The sequence below is a fragment of the Camelus bactrianus genome, chromosome 1, assembly GCF_048773025.1.
Source record: "Camelus bactrianus isolate YW-2024 breed Bactrian camel chromosome 1, ASM4877302v1, whole genome shotgun sequence".
Lineage (NCBI taxonomy): Eukaryota > Metazoa > Chordata > Mammalia > Artiodactyla > Camelidae > Camelus > Camelus bactrianus.
Window position 1 is genome coordinate 48,827,282 of NC_133539.1, and position 15,755 is coordinate 48,843,036.

The 15,755-nt window shown below is 36.5% G+C and overlaps 2 long non-coding RNA genes across 2 annotated transcripts; both read right to left on the minus strand.

The window, feature by feature from the left end:
• Positions 1 to 202: 202 nt before the first annotated feature.
• Positions 203 to 2,408, minus strand: LOC141577774 (uncharacterized). The gene is made up of 3 exons (XR_012507253.1): positions 2,292 to 2,408; positions 1,476 to 1,577; positions 203 to 277 (listed from the first exon to the last, which is right to left on the minus strand). It is a non-coding gene; the product is annotated as an uncharacterized LOC141577774 (long non-coding RNA).
• A 4,200-nt stretch (positions 2,409 to 6,608) lies between these two features.
• LOC141577777 (uncharacterized) lies at positions 6,609 to 14,020 on the minus strand. Its single transcript, XR_012507258.1, has 3 exons — positions 13,686 to 14,020; positions 9,276 to 9,457; positions 6,609 to 6,668 (listed from the first exon to the last, which is right to left on the minus strand). It is a non-coding gene; the product is annotated as an uncharacterized LOC141577777 (long non-coding RNA).
• Positions 14,021 to 15,755: the final 1,735 nt, after the last annotated feature.

The window sequence follows — 15,755 nt, forward strand, 5'->3', positions numbered from 1 at the left end:
CTGGGGCTCCTGCAAGGTTCTCAAGCACCTACTGGAAGGTTCTTTCTCTCCCATGTATTGGGCTGGTCCTTTTTCTTCAACACACAACCCAGGCTTTACCTCCTTTGGGAAGGCAGCATTTTTCCACATCTAAAGTTCTTCTTGTTCCCACAGCAACTACAGCTTTCACAGCACTGATCACATTTACACAGTCTTACCTCTTGAACCAGGCCACCAGCTCTGGGAAGACGGGAACTGTGTTACATTTATCTTTCTATCCCTCAGAGTACAGTGGTGCCTGAAATAAAAGACAGGAGGTCCATTTATGTTTTAAATTTAAATCTTTAATGATTCTTCATTTTGTCTGTAAGGGAAATGTGGTAGACAGCTTCTAAGATGACTTCCAATAAACTTTACCTCCTGTATTTATGCGCTTGTATAATCCCCTCCATTTGGACTGAACTGACTGACTCACTTCTAATGAAGCTAATGTAGCAGCCATGATGGGATGGCTCTTTGAAGGTTAGATTACAAAGAGCCTGTGACTCCCACCTTGGTCACTCTCTCTTCCTCTCTCCACTTGCCTTCTCTGAGCAAAGTCAGATACGGAGAAGCCCAGAGGGTAAGGAAATGAAAAAGGACTGAAGAAATGAGGCCCTCAGTCCAGGGTCCTGTGAGGAACTGAAATTCAGCCAACAATCACAATGTGACTGAGCTTGAAAGCAGATTCTCCCCCAAGTGGAGACTTAAGACGAGACTACAGACCCTGCTGACATACTGCCACCTCATGAGAGACCTTGACCCAGAGATGCTCAGCTGAGCTGTACCTACATTCATGATCCCCAGAAATTGTGTGGTAATAAATGTCTGCTGTTTTAAACATCTAAGCTTTGGAGTAACTTGTTACATAGCAAGAAATAACTAATATAGAGAACAAAGCGTTACACTAAATTATAAACTCTAAATTACATGGTAGGTAGTGAGCCAAGAGCTGGTTTGGTCTTATAACAGGATCATTTAATCTAGGCTTTACTCTGTGCACTTGATGGGAAAAGAGTCTTCTCAGGCTCCCATAACAAAATAGCACAACCTGAATGGCTTAAAGAACAGACATTTATTTCTCACAGTTTTGGAGGCTGGAAAGTTCAAGATCAAGGTGCTGATAGATTCAGTTCCTGGTGAGAGCTCCCTTCCTGACTTGCAGGACGATGTCCTCATATCACAGGGAGAGACAGAAAGCTCTCTAATGTCTCTTCTTATAAGGACACTAATCCTACTGAATCAGGCCCCACCTTTACACCCTCATTTAACTTTAATCACTCCCTTATAGGTCCTGTCTCCACGTACAGTCAGGTTGAGTGTTAGGGCTCAATGTACGAATTTTGAGGGAACACAATTCAGTCCATAGCATTCTGCTCTTAAAAGCATTGTACTTTTTTCTTTATTGTTAATTTCCATTTAATTCCAAAAATATAAAAAAAAAACTATTAAGGTACCTGGGGACACAGTGGAAAAATGCAGGTATCTGTCATCCAGTTCCAGTTAATGGTGAATTAGTGTGTATCGACAAATCTTTCTACTGATAACAACTATAAAGTCTGGAGAAAAAGAAATATTTGAAGTTACTAAAAAGCACAGGAAAGTGACTGAAATTGGGCAGAAACTGGAGAAGATTTGAGCCCTGGAAGAAAGTAAGAGATCTGTGTTTATATATTCTTTCCCCCCCAAAAATTCCCTGGTCAGCAGAGAATGCAGGATTGCTGGATTTCAAGAGAAAGCTGAAGTCTCACTGATCTGGTGGCTGAAGGACAGAGGTCAGGCTGCCAAAGTGGCTGCAACTTGTGGGAGGAGGAGTGAACCTGGAAAGGGGGTGGTTACAAAGCATGTGTGTCAAGAATATGTAATTAATTCCTCAAATCTATTATTAAAAAGACAAATCACCCAATAAAAAGCAGTTAGAAAAAGATATAAAGACAGTCAAAACATTACACTATACATAAATGATCTCTGCATTTCACTGTACATAATTTATTGTAACATTTTTAGAAAGAGAAAAGCAAAGTGTGCACTGTTCCTATTCACATGGAGCTTACATTTTACACTAACATGATTTTATTTCTAACTGGCTAATTCAGTTTAAGAGTGAAATTTGAGTATAAGAGTGGACAGAATCTAGAAAGTGAGGTGTGGACTAGAAAAGACTGGAGTGTAGGCAAACAGATGTAGTCAATGTCAAAAGAACAACTGAAATACTTAATAAGGAGGTTGGCAATATGTGACAGTGCCTGGCTCTAGTGAGTGAGATACTTTACCAGGCTCTGATCAGTCATCCAGCTTCGTACAGATTTTATTCATGTCTTGGGTTTAGTCTTGCAGACAGGAAAGCAAATTACAGGTTTCTCCTGCTATCCAAAAGTAGAACATTGCTATGAAACCTGTAAGTTGAAATGGCATAAAGCAAAAAAGCAATTACCTTAGGATACATTTTGCTAACGGATGCTCAAAATAAATTGAGATAAAGTGCAGATGCTCACAGACACAGTTCAAAGCTATGGCAGCTTGATGCTGATGCAGAGTGTAGTTCCTGGGGCAGGAGCTTGGCGGGGCCACTCTTTGCTGCTCGGGGTGCACATTGCCTCTATAACAGGCTTGCTGCAAAACAAATGCTGAATGCTATTTTCGCTTTTCCCCTTTTTTCAATAATGCAAAAATCCTTTTTGAGTTTCTTTGCATTATGGAAAACAAGTACTGATGTAGGTCTGTCTGTCATAAAAGCAAAGTAGCATAAAGCAAACTTTTGAAAAACACAGGAGACCTGAATATGCCTTTCCCAGACAGATATCTTCAGTGGCACACTGAAGCTGGGAGTGGTGCAAAGGTTAGCCTCAGCAGGGAGGAGGATTTTATCATGGACATTGTTTAGATTTACCAGTGCACGATAGTAACAACAGCAGGTTGACTTTTCAATTTTACTGTTGCTTTTAAATTCTCTAGCACCTCTTATTGCCTGCAGGAGGATGGATGCTTCCAGTGTCCCACTGCCTTTGGTAAAGGGTTGGATGTCTCCATTTGTTTAACCGGGGACCTTAAAGATAGGACATGTCTCTTTATTTAGCAACCATGGTCTCCCAAATCCCTAACAATTCTAGGTTCTTTTGTTCCACTTTCTTCTGTGTGCATAATAGAAAGAATGTAAACTGAGACTCAAGAGACCTGGGAGTTATAACTCTGCCTTTGCCACATAATCACAGTGTTAAATGAGATAAGTATATGGAACTGAGCCCACACTCTCCTTTGAAATTTAAATGAAATTGCTCAAGCTTGCTAACCCACAATTTTGTGATTTTCGTGAATTCCTAGGGATTGAGTTCTTCATAATTACATCTGGCTCTGAGTTGCTGCTTCTCTTCACTTCCTTATTCCAATCTCTTCTTTACTCCAAAATTAATCTCTTTACTAACTTCTTTTGGACTCAGGTATGGAATGCAACACTTTTTCCTAGATTTCACCAAATCCACTCATCTAATGCAATTATAATGTATAGAAGACTCTTTTAAGAGTTTGGATCATGGAAGTTTGTAGCTTAATAGTTTCACAATTACAGCTGTATGTGAGACCTCTCTATTCTCAAGCTTTCCAGGGGTCCCCGACCACAGATTTGTTCAGTAGCAGCTCTTTTTTTTTCATCAAATACCAGCTTAAAACTTGTTTCCCGATTCTTCTTTATTTTTCAGACTCTCCTCCTAGAAAGCCTATCTTTTATCTCCAAGGATTTATTTATGGTTTTTTTTTAAACAGAAGTGCATCTACTCTGGATCTTAAACTTTAGCCCAGAAAAATAGGCAGAAACTAGACATTCTATTCTTTCTTTTCTCTGTCTCCTATGACACTCTGAAATAAAAAGGATGGAGATATTTTTCCCCATTGGTACGCTTTGTGTCATCCCTCAGAAGCAAAAAGCTACAGCAATGAACTTTTTAAAATATATAAATGCTTCTCCCTACAATGTATATAAAAATAGCACATAAAAGGCATTTAATTAATTTTTGTTTTTATTCTTTGTTTAATAACTATTGGTCAAATGGCTTCATCTCCCTTGGTCTTGCTACCCATTTTGGCAACATTCAACATTTTTTGAGCCCACATTATGTACCAGGAAAAAAAAAAAGATAAAATATTAAATAAGCCTCATCACTCAAGCTATTTATTTCTCACTATAATACATATTGACTGGGCTTTCTATACACAGATAAATATGACTCTGTGTCTGTGTGTTTTCTAGAATGTTCTCTCATACTATTTCTGCTTGCTCAAATCCTCTCTCTCATCAAGACTTAAGTGTTATGTTACCTACTTCATAAAAAAATCTTTGATTTTCCATTTTGCTGTTTTGTTTCTGAACATCCATAACACTTTGTGTTTCTTTTATGTATTTCCATGTTCAGTCATTTTCCCCAAGTCTCTAAATGTCTTACACCTCCTTGTCAAGTAACGGCCAATTGCCGAGATTCTCCCCATTTGCTTTCCCTTTGCATCCCTCACAGCGCCTGCTATAACGCCTGCCCCTTGTAGACACCACATATTTGTAGAAATGATTCATTTCAGGAGACACTGACATTTTATCATCTGATTCCTCACTTGGAATTTAAGAATCTTCTTTGACTTTGTACCGACTACTTACTGCATCATTTGAACCAAATTTCTTATTTCTTTTTGCATAGTATATTTAAAATTCTACTCTTCCCCTCTTTTACCAATAAGAGCAAATATTTAGTCCCTCTCTGTGCTACCTGAGAAACCTTAAAAATATTTTCTGAAAATTCATACTAGATTCTGTAACCAAAATGATTTTCTTCCTGCTCTGGTAAAAACCTTAGCCACCTCCTTGAAACAATTCATTGCTTCCTCCTCAATGAAAGAAAAGAAATTCTTCACCTTAGCTCCCTAGTCATTAATCTTAGCTACAGAATTAAATACTGTTATTTATTCTTATTAAAATAGATATCAGCCACACAGTAAGATATCTGTTTTGCTAATTACTTTTTAGATTTATTTTTGTCTCTTTTATGTTTTGCTTTCTAAGCAGAGGGAAAAGAAAAGGAAAGAATATATAACTTTGAGCTTTAAGATTATAATAGAGATATGCAATACTGTAACCATTACTTTTAAAAATTAACAGAAAGGCTAACAGTGTGCACTGGATTATTACAGTTTTCCTATGTTTAGAGAATGTTAAATAGTTGCAGAATTATCATGACCATATTTTAGGATTTGTATATATAAATATGTATATGGTAATGGTTCAAAAATATGTACTAATTCATGGCATTTCTTAAGAGGTCATTGATAAAATGGCATCAGTATAAATCTGATTAAAAATAAGAGGCTATGTAACTTCTCCAAAAATATTTTGTGGTGAATAACCCCAAATTCCCTGGGTACTTTGAAGCCACTGAAATACTATCCCCTTAACTCGGGAGCAGCATTGGGGGTGGGAGGTGTTCACAAAAACAAGAAGATAACCTGAAATAATGTTTATATCAGTTTAGGTGGTTTTATATTAAACCAGATGAAAAAGTACTATACTCCCTAACATCCAATTAGGATCTCCCAGAAACTTTTAAAATTATTGCTTTTTCCCAGGGAAAAAGAATCTCCTATATTTTCCTGATACTGGAAATAAAGCAGTAATATAGCCTAGATTATACAGGACCATACCTATTTTAAAATGCTTGTTCCATAGCTAGATCATGTATCAAAATACATGCCCCAAACCTAACTTTGCAAAAAAAAATGGAACCCTAGAAATTTCAGAACCATTCTTTTATTCTGGTGTTTTAAATTTAAGTTTTTCCTTACAAGCAGCTCTCTTTTCTCTGGTAACTAAATGCTGTGTTAGTTCTAGAAAAAATGTGGGATTGGCTGACTGAAATAAAACTTTACCTCCAGTCACTGAAAAGACCAGAATTGATCCTGTAGCCTATAGGCCAATCCATCAGCTGGTGAATGATCACATTCTGTCTCTGTGAGAAGTATAAACAGACACAGAGACACTAGTACAAAAATTTGGGTACATGAAATGAAGATCCATTTAGGGTCAGATTCGACCACACGTACAATGATGAGAAGCAGACAAAGCTGGTCTCTGCTCTTGGCTTGAGGAACAGAACAGACGTCACAAAAAAAAGTCCTCCTCCCAAAGGTCCCCGGGTTCTCAAAGGTCGTCTCGCATGGGGACAGGCTTAGATTTGCTACTTTATTCTTCAATATAGCCTTCTATTTAAGCTACACTAAAGGGGGTCCTTCTAACTAAAGCACCTTGACTAAAGCACTAGTGTTAGGGCTGTAAGTTGGGGGAAACACATTGGGCAATTGAAGCAGATTTCTGGATCATTCCAATTAAAATATATTTTAAGGAGAGATACTCCATGGAAGACAAATTCTTTTTTTCCTTAATGATATTGCTTTCCTTCCTTATCTACCGTAACAAACTCTTTAAACAGAACTTTCCTTAAACATCGTTCCCTCATCAAAATTGGAAAGATCATTCAAATTACTGTTTTAACCAAAGAGTGCAGGAAACAGCTTAATTGTATCCCCTTGTCCTATATTTCAGTAAACTACCTGTGTGGCTATGGACAAGTCACTTTCTCACAGCCATCAAGGGATTCAAGGCTCGGTTCCTCCACCTAAAAACAAAGAGGTTAATTTAGATGCCACCAAAGATTTCTTCAAGCGTAAAATATATTGCAGTTCTAAATTCATAGGAAGTGGTGCCCAAGAAAAATTAAAAATAGCCACAATTAGGGTTCTTCAAGTTTTCAATTAACTTGCTCAGCTGTGAGCATTGTGATAAAATTGCAATGTAATTGTGATTAATGTTGTAATCATTATGATCATTTTTATCATAACAAATCAGAGGGAGATAGCCCACAGCAACAAAGGCAACAATACAGTACAGATTGCTGCTAATATGAACAATGCCTTTCAATTACATAGAGTTTTACAGCTTAAGAAAACATTTTACATACATTATCTCATTTGATCTCATACCTACTCTATGAAATGTGCCTTGATAAAACAGGCTCACAGAAATTTGAAGGTGGAATCATGGAAGCTCACAGAAAGACAATTTTCAAATTGGGGGAGAATTAATATGATTTATAAGGCAGATAAAACAGTAATTCCCAATATTTTGTGTGGGTACATATGCCAAAGTTCACTTTAGAATCTGAAGAGAGCCATGAATCTTTTACCCAAAACATGTACACACCTACAACTATTGACACAAAGTCTATGAAGACTTCATCATGTATCTCTGATTCTACGTCAGAATGCTGTGCATTTTGGGAACTCATTAAAAGGAAAAGTAAAATAAAATTTTCTCTGATGTCTACAAAGTTAGGTAGAAGAAAGGATATTTAATGTTTACTGAGTGATGTCTACATGTGAAATACTTTACATTCTTATCTTATTTAATTTTAAGAGTAGCCCTAGAAAGTAGAAATTATCTTCAATTTATAGTTAAGGTCCGGAGAGATCTAGTCACTTGTTATATAATTGGAAAGCAATAGGAGGAATTTACAGCTAAGTGTCTATGATCTGTGCAAAGGATAAATTTAAACTTTAAAAAATCTTAACTTTGAAAGACTTTAAAATGAAGAGTTTCTGTTCTGTAGAAAGGATGTGTTCTTTCTACTACATCATACTGGTTAACATGTTAATACACTGTTCAGGAAAAGAAAACCACTTTTGCTTGACTGCCTTTGTAGTCACTGGGCTTAAGAATTTAGATAGCCATCTTTGCATAACTCTGTCCTTAGAGTTTTTAACAAAAGGTGAAGAGAGGTAATGTAGTGCATGAAGAGGTGATGATGTTGTGTTAGGTTTGAGAAATTACTTATTTTGTGAAGATACATTTAAGGTAAGGAGAGTAGATTAGAGATACAGGAAGACTAGGGTAAGCACTCAGTCAATCAGGAAAGATGCTTCATCTGTGACACAAGAAACAAGAAAAAGACATAAGCATGTGCATCAGAGTGAAATCTGGGACTGCCATGGATGATGGAGGATAGGGTACAGTCATAGCTGTCACCTGCCTTCAGGTATATATGTATCACTTCAGGACTGGAGTGCTCCACTGCCACATTTGGAAGGATCACTTCCTGGTTATCTTTGGAGATATATCCTTATCATGGTCACACGTTATCAAGAGTGTGATCCTTGGGCACAACCTTACCATGCTTTTATTGGGCCAATCCTGTAATCCTTACCTCAGCCCTTTTAGTGGACCCCAAAGAATCATTTTTAATACCCTTCAGGGGTCATCAGTAATAGCCCATTAGTGAAAATGAAGCACTTTGGCTCTCTGGGCCCTAGTTTCCCTTCGGCTCACCTGACTGCCAAAGAATGGAATCAGCACCCTATAGCAACTTCCAACAGAAGGCACCTCCAGTTCAAAGCCCACAGGCACTTCTCTGGGAATTTAATGCTGCCACCACTAGACAGAGATGGTCATTTATCCAGAGATTAAGCTCCTAGAGATCTCAGTTCTCTCTTTTTCTTTTTGTTTGTAGGTAATATGCTTCCCTCACAATCTCCATGACAATGCCACATGATTCTCCAACTTGGACAAGTGTCAGAATCATCTGGAAAGCTTTTACATATATTGACTCCAGGACTCCATTCTTACAGCTTCCAATATGGTAAGTCTGAGGAGCAATCCAGAAATCTACCTATTTATCCCTGCATCCATCTCTTCCTCCATCTGTCCACCTCCCTTGGTAATGCTAACAATCAGTTTGGAGTATTTCTGTACTATAGAACACGCAAGAGCAGGTACACAGTTCAGAGCTTTTACTTGGAATCTCACCCAGAAACAGATACTCAAAAAATAATTCAGAGTCTGTAATATGTTATAATACATTTTAGGATGCATAACAATTTTTATTACGGCAGCTTAGAATGAAAACAACATGATTTTGGATAAGATGTATCCAAAATAACACAGTCTTGTTATTCAAGTTTGGCACCAGCTGCACCTGCCAAAAAGGCACTTCTACTTTCTCTTCTAGTTAACAGACCCGCCACGATGCTTGAGTCTTCTTTCCCCAGCCCCAGGCTGAACTTTCCCTCTTGGTGTCACGGCATCCAGAGAACAAGGTGCTCATCTCTTTGAAGCTCTGATTTATCCCTTGAGCTTCGTGTCTAAATTGCCCTCCTCAAAGTCACTTGAACTGTGACTCAATCAGATCTCTGCTTTAATCACAATCTCAGTGAGCGCATCCCAGACTTACCTCTCTATTCTTAATTATCCTTTCCAATAATCACTTTAAGCTCATTCACATCCTTTTATAGCTCCTATTTTCCTAGGTGCTGCTGTCCTAGTTTTTCCTTTCAGTTATGCTGCATCAAGATTCTGATTTCGTCTGGCATTATCAGAGTTACTCCTGTACATGTTTATTTGATCACATGAAACCTGTAAAACAGGGACAGTCCAACTTGATTTGCAAGAAGGAGTAGTTTCTACAAGTCTATAAAGTGCAAACAAATTACTGTGCTTCTTAATTTAAGAACAGTTATGTGGCAAACAGCACCACAGGACTTAGAAAACTCCAAATGGAAACTAAAGCATGAGAATTCAAGAACTTGCCATTTTAAGTTCTTGAGGATGCAGGAGATAAGGGAAAAGAATAGTGGAAGTCAAAGTAGGAAAAGAATAAAATGAAGAAAGTAAAATTTTCATAATAAAAAGAACAAGTAATAGCAGAATGCTGAAGATGCAGGCAGTGACTGCGTATCGCAGTTAATTCAGTTTAGTTATCCCAGTTTATTTTTATAAGATTTTGTCCATTTTGGAGTCATGTGGATTACCCCATGGCGTGTCCTCATTTCCTTTGTGAGACTCAAATCTGCTATTTCCTGATCTCACTAACACATTTTCTTTAAATTGCCTTGCAATTCCCAGTGATTTTAACTTCAATTTAATGCTAGCAATAATTGACTTCTGGTTAATTCTGAGCTTCATTTACAGGAACGAGATCGATATTGTGCGCTGTCGTGTCTAAGAGCTGCCGGACCGTGCTCAGAGGGAACCAGACCGAGCATTTTCCAGACAGAAATCGTGGGGTCTATTGAACACAGTGAAGCAAAAGTCACAAAATAGAAGCTAGAAGTAAGTTCAGTCCTGTAGAGTTTGAGGCAAAGTCCACAGAAGCAGCGTTTCTGACTGAAAAAAAAAGTCCGTAATAGAATTTCTTACATTTTTGTCTATTAAATAATCATAACTCATGCGGAAGGTTTTTTTTCACAGTGATTCAGAACAGTGTGTAGATTGCTTTCTCAGATTTTATTATTTTGTTATTATTTTGAAAAATAAATAATATTTTGTATTAAAACTTAAAAGTAAACAACATTCTGTATTATATAGCATTCTAAATAATTGTGTTTTATTCATTGTGTTTCCATACACACTCATTGTTTTACCTTCATATCAGGAGGAGGTAGATAGATTTGATCAATCGTGTTTTATCGTGAGAAGCCAACATTTAGAATAGTGGAAGGTCTTGCCACAAGTCATCCAACAGAGGATGGGTGGAGACGAGATTAGGAATCAGATCTCATCATTCTGAGTTCTCGGATAGTGTCATTTTCTACTCTGCTATCCCCAATTAATTTACAGCCATGGTTAAGGTCTGTTCTTAGATAAAAAGTGTCCCAGGACAAAAGATAAGGGCATGTAAGCAGTATACATATAAAATATATGATATATGATATGATGTCTTGATATATGAGAATTTATTAAAGTTGACAGACAGTAGAGCTATGGTAAAGAATAAAAATGGTAGCGCCAAATCTGTAATCCTATGCTTCCATTTCCTCATCTGCAAAACATAAATAATATTAGTACTTACCAAACAGAGTCACCATAAGGATTAAATGAGTTAATACACACAAAACACATAAAAAAGCACATGCAATGAAATGGCATTTGGCTTAAAAATGATGTTGGTATAATCATAAAATATGTCAATTTACATTTAACTTTACAATTTTAAATGTGAAATAGTTCAAACATGCACAAAAGCACAGAAAATAATATAATGGATATCTATATGTTGAAAACTCAGATTTATCAAATGTTAGCATTTTGCCATATTTCTTCCAGATCACTCTTTTAAAATAGTAAAATATTAGCTGTGACTTCACCCTCTATTCCTTCTCCCTCTTTTTCTAGAGGTAACCACTACTCTGAGGGTGTCGATCAGTTTCAAGTATGTATCTTTTTCGTATGTATACTATCATTTATATATTTTTAATTTACATAAACATTATCACACAAAAGGTAAAATATCCTTTTATCACTCAACCCATATAGGTATATAGCTCTAGCTACATGAGTCTCTGGTTGATTCATTTTAATTACTAAGTAGCGTTCTACCTTATCAATTAAAACTACACTTTTTCATTCCCTTATTAAGAGGTGATTGGGTGGGTTGTTTTCATTTTTCTTCCATTACAAAAATACTACAAAGATCCTTCTGCACACTGGGAGGACTTTTCTAGAATAGATACCTAGATATCCACGACTCTAGCTATTAAGTATACTCCATGGGCATCTTCAGCTCTACTAGGCTCTAACAAACTGCTTTCCAAAGTTTTGGTAACAAGTCAGTCTCCTACCAACGAGACTATTTTTATTTTTCCACACCCTTACCATATTATTAGACTCTTAAATTTTACCAACTGCAACTGTATGAAATGGTATCCAATTGTTTTTAATTTACGCTGCCCTGATTATTAGAGGAAGCAAACATCTTTGGAAAGTTCTCTTATTGGTACGTTTTACATCTTTTGTTTGTTGTGTTGAAGTTGTGCGTTGGGGTAAAGGCACAAGAAAGCACCAGTAAGTTGCAAAAATAAGTGGTCCCTCCCTACCTAGCTATCTACCTAGTTATAGCCTGGACTCACAGTAGTTGCAACCACCTCAACAATAGCATTTATAAACAGAAAAATAATCTGTGATCGCCTTCTGTGACTCTGTTGAGTTCGTATTACAGCATCCACTCTCATAATTCTCACGCACTTATCCTGCTCTTAAAATAACTGGCAACCGCAGAGAAAAACAAAATCATAAAATAAGAATAACTTGAAATAATGTGATATATATTTCTCTCAAAATTGAGATGAATGAGTAAACTCCCATATGCCTAACTGGGATCAAATGTCCCTTTGAATATTTAAGTGAGTTATGACTCTGAAAAATTCAATTAACGAGCAACAACTAAAGTACAAAGAAGGCCAGCATGGACAAAGTCTGTCAGCTACTTCAGAGACAGGAAGACTAACATGACTAAGAAATAGCTTCTTATTTTTAATTAAAGTACCATCAATCATATAAGATTTTACTGTGGGTCATCTTTCTAGAACAAATCCTCCACTATGTCTCGTGAAAAATTGAAAATGAAAAAATCTTCATTTCTCTATTCACTGTAATTAATTTGGTATCAATTACCATAGACTTTGTGGATACCTTGGGTGGGATGTTTCAAACAAGCACAATTACTATGACAGCTTTGCATTTTATGACATTTCGTATTTTTCCCTGATTTATATGCTTTTAGGTTATCCATTAACATGCTTTGTTGCATTTCATATAAAATGAAATGGGATCAATGTGCATCTTAAACTCATTATGCTGATATTACAGATGCAAATTGCCTGCTACCTACAGAGTAGTTAAATATCATCCTGCAGTTTCCTGTTACTTATGAACAATTTAGAAATAACATCTGCAATTTTAAATATGTTTCCTTTGTCTACTCAACCCTGCAGCGCTCCCAAATACAAGACATATTTTGGAGAAAGATTTGCAAAGTCAAACAGACTATGATCCCATAGCTTATCAGGAGTTATTGACAATTGACAGCTTTTATTGAGTTAAAAACAAACATGCATAGTCACTCGTTTTCCAGTTGAAATACTAGGAAATTATGAATCACTTTATTGTGCATCTAGCATTCCCATCTGTCTGTTGAAGGGTCAACACAAACACTTTGCTGTCCACAGACAGGAGCCGCACTTTTGGAGAAGTGGCGTTCAGTCTTCAGAGCGTCTCCTGACAAAGCGGCAAACACTATCTCTGGGATGCCAAAGCCATGCTTTGTAAAGCTTCTCCCACCAGCAGCATCACAAAATGGTGCCAATCAGGAAATGAATACCCAGTTTGGCCTCAGTGTGTGACAGCATTTCCAGGACAACATAGGCTTCAAAAGTGGAATTAGAGGACCTATTCCTGCTTGAAAATGTCATGGCGGATGTCTGAACAACTAGTATGAGGGACATACTCTTTCTAGTCTTAATCATCAGAGAAAAAGTTTGATCTCTTTGCATCTCTTGGCCTCACTCTTTCCAAAGACTAGACTCAGAGTTCAATTATGATTTCTTTTCTCCTCTGTAGGCTTGAGACTTAATTTGGTTTCTCAGTGAAAGAGAATTTAAAGCTGCTTTGATTTTTGTTTTTTTCATCTCTGCTCCCTTATTTCTTCTGTACACATCCACCACTTGCCTATTTTTGCAAACTCCTTCCTGGATCTCATCTCCTGACTGTGTGTGAACTTGTGAACTTTCCAAAGCAGCAATTAGCTAATCTGATAAGCCTATCCATGCCTTTGTTCCAATGGAAGGAGAGCAAAGAAGATACTTACTCATGACCGTATTTCAAGGCTCCTTTGTGTATTTCTTTCCAGTTGTCCAAATAGCTAACTTTAATTGGAAATTTCAGGCTAGAAGGAAGAAAAAGACAGTGACAGAGTGGTTTGAAAATACAAGAGAAGGTGATATTTTTAGATAGATTGGGCCTCAAACACAGTATATGAGATCCTTTTATGTCTTTAACTGCAGTGTATGTAACAGTGGTCCCACATAGAATGACAATTCAGACTGCATTATCCATTTATTTCATCATGATGAAAATTTTTAATTTAAATTTACAAAGTGAAATATTAATACAGACATTGTATTAGTTTCCCAGGGATCCTGACAAAACATCCCAGACTGGGTGACTTTAACAATAGAAATGTATTTTCTCACAGTTCTGGAGGCTAAAGTCCGAGATCAAGGTGCCAGCAGGTTTGGTTTCTTCTGAGGGGTCCCTCTCCTTCGCTTGCATATGGCCACCTTCTCAGTGTCCTCATGTGGCCTTTCCTCTGTGTTTGAATTTCTGGTGTCTCTTTGTGTCCAAATTTCATCGTTTTATAAGGATACCAGTCAGATTGGCCTAGGACCCATTCTAAAGGCCCAATTTTAACTCAGAAACCTCTTTAAATGTCCTATCTCCAAATACAATCACATTGTGAGATACTGGAGGTTAGAGTTTCAGTATACAAATTCAATATACAAATTTCAATATATACAATTCAGCCCACAAGAGACCTGAATATTTTTATGCTTAAGCTCAAAATGTTCTAAGAGTCATTTTGAAAAAACGGAGTGTGTGCATAGCATCATAAGACAGTTCTGAATTCTGGTCATTCTTGCCTGAAGAGTACAGTCAGTCCAGCTGATAATGAGAAGTGCTTGGTCTAAGTACTGTCACCCCTCTGTCTCACCAGTCTGACTGGCAGTAGTAGCTGATTAAAGCATTCTCAGTCCAGAGATGATTCCTGAGTCCTCTCACCATAACTTTCTAGGCTATTGTTAATAATCAGTAAGAGTTGGTACGTAAAAAGAAGTTCATTTCCCTCCTCAATTCATACCTGAAGCTGTATGATATAAAATAAAAAAAATAATAATATAGACGTATTTTCGTTAATAGATTGGTATTTTCCTTCATATTTAGACACTATTCTATTAACACAACCTATGATTACAATTGCTTAGTGTTTTCCAAAGATGGCACGATAGGCATTTCATACGGAACAAGTCTTTCTTTCTTCCACACTATCTACTACTAAATGTATGCAATGTCCCCAATCATTGTGACAACCCAAATGTCCCTTCACATATCTAAATATTCCCTGAGGTAGATTCTGCTACCAGTTTTAAAACGCAGAGTGAAGCAGGCACATAACCTTAATGGAATAACATCATCTAAAATCCTTTAGTATTTTTTCAGCAATAGTGCCTCTCAACTTGCTATGCTTATTTACAGGGTCTTGGTGTGCCTGTTGAATTTCATCTTGTTGATGTGCCCATGTGTACCACAATTTGAAGTTTACCCCTTGGTCTTGTATTTTTATTTCCAAGAACTTAAAAATATATACTGGCAAGGACATGTAGATGAATATAAATAGATGTTTATAAAAGCATTCTCTATATTGACAAGATATGTCAAACTACTAAATATTAGTAGGAGGAGATTGTCAATTAAATTATGGTATATCTACCTAATGGAACATTATGTAGCCATCAACATGATGAGTGAGATAAAAATTTATTAACATGGAAAGATAACAATAACTAAGAAAACAATAAAATAAAAATATTTAATATCATCTTATATTACAAAGTTTGTGTGTACATAAGTATGTATAAAATTTAAGAATATATCAAGTTTTATAATTGATAGTTTCAAAATACTAGAGTAAATTTCAGTTAATATATATTTAAACTTAATATATGTGTGTGTATAACACCTAGCATACAACTTTTTTATGTGGCTCTAATCTTTTGGCAATGAATGTGTATTACTTTTATAGTTATAAATTTTTTTTCAAAATTTACCTTATCCCATTTAATCCAAAATTTCTCCCTAAGATCTATGTATAGAAAGTCTC